Source organism: Myotis brandtii, unplaced genomic scaffold (genome assembly GCF_000412655.1).
Source record: "Myotis brandtii unplaced genomic scaffold, ASM41265v1 scaffold1759, whole genome shotgun sequence".
Classification (NCBI taxonomy): domain Eukaryota; kingdom Metazoa; phylum Chordata; class Mammalia; order Chiroptera; family Vespertilionidae; genus Myotis; species Myotis brandtii.
In genome coordinates this window covers 35,461-37,068 of record NW_005356512.1, presented here as the reverse complement: position 1 = coordinate 37,068, position 1,608 = coordinate 35,461, and positions in this window count along the sequence as shown.

Here is a 1,608-nt window from a genome sequence, read left to right as displayed (position 1 = left end):
TGGCCTGCTCACTCCAAATTTCCCCCCTGCTGTCCTGATCACCTCCAACTGACCCCCCCTGATGGCCTGCTCACCCCCAACTGGCCCCCCTGCTGCTCTGCTCACCCCCAACTACCCCCCCCACCGGCCTGATCACCCCCAATGGCCCCCCCAACAGCCTGATAACCCACAACTGCCATCCCATCCTGGCTTGATCACCCACAACTACCCTCTCCTCTTGGCCTCTAACTGCCTCTACCTCAGCACCACAACCATGGCTTTGTCCAGAAGAACATTCGGAAGGTCTCCTGGAAGGTCTCTCAGTCTAATTAGCATATTACCCTTTTATTAGTATAGAGGCCTGGTGCACGGGTGGGGGCTGGCTGGTTTGCCCTGAAGGGTGTCCCGGATCAGGGTGGGGGTTCCCTTGGGGTGTGGGGCAGCCTGGGCGAGGGGCCTGTGGTGGTTTGCAGGCTGGCCATGCCCCCATGGGGTGAGAATCCCAATGGGGGGGGCATGACCAGCTTGGGTGAGGAGCTGAGGACTGTTTTCAAGCTGGTCACACCACCTTCAGGGTGGGGGTTCCTGCTGGGGTGCCTAGCCAGCCTGCATGAGGGGATGATGGCTGTTTGCAGCTGGTCACACCCCCTTCAGGGTGGGGGTCCCCACTGGGGTGCCTAGCCAGTTTGGGTGAGGGGCTGAGGGCTGTTTTAAGGCTGGCCAGAGTCCCTTCAGGGTGGGGGGGTCTCGCTGGGGTGCCTGCCAGCCTGGGTGAGGGGCTGAGGGCTGTTTTCAGGCTGGCCACTCCCCCTGGAGACCCAGGTCCCCAGCCCCTTCTTAAGTGGAGGCCAGGGCTGGCTGGATGCCTAGGTCGCCCCCAGCAACCCAGGCCCCCAGCCACTCCTTGAGCAGCAGTAAGGGCGGGCAGGAAGCTTGGCTTCCTCCATCGCCGGGGGCAACCCAAGCCTCCAGCTCCATGGCCACCGCCATCTTTGTTGTGCTAATTTGCATACTTGCCCTGTGGCTGGTGGGCGTAGCAGAGGGACGGTCAATTTGCATGTTTCCCTTTTATTAGTGTAGAAAAAGGAATCAGTTCATCAAGGAATATGCAATTGTGAATAAATATGTACCCAACAATGGAGCACCTAAATATATTAAGCAAACACTAATAGAACTGATAGGAGAAATAGGCAAGAGTACAATAATAGTACTTTCAACAATGGATATCTACACTAATAAAAGAGAAACATGGTAATTAGCGTACGACCGCTACCCTTCCCATTGGCTAATCAGCATATCCTTATGCAAATTAACTGTCATCCAAGATGGCGGCCAGCAGCCATGCACTGAAGCGAGCAGGGAGGCTTGCTTTCTCCAGTGACTGCGGACTCCAACGTTCCCCGCCTGCCGCTGCCGGCCTCTCAGCTGCAACTCTAAGCAACTATGTACTATGTTGCAAATAAGAAGCTAAACAAAACCCCAGAAACCGGCTGTCAGTCAGCCAAGTTCAGCCAGCCAGCTGCAACATTGTATCGATGTTTTCAGTAGCGAGGCCTCAGAGCTAAAGCTGGCCCAGAATAAAAAAAGAAGAGAAAAGAAAAGAAAAAAAGCGGTTGGGAGCTTCAGTCA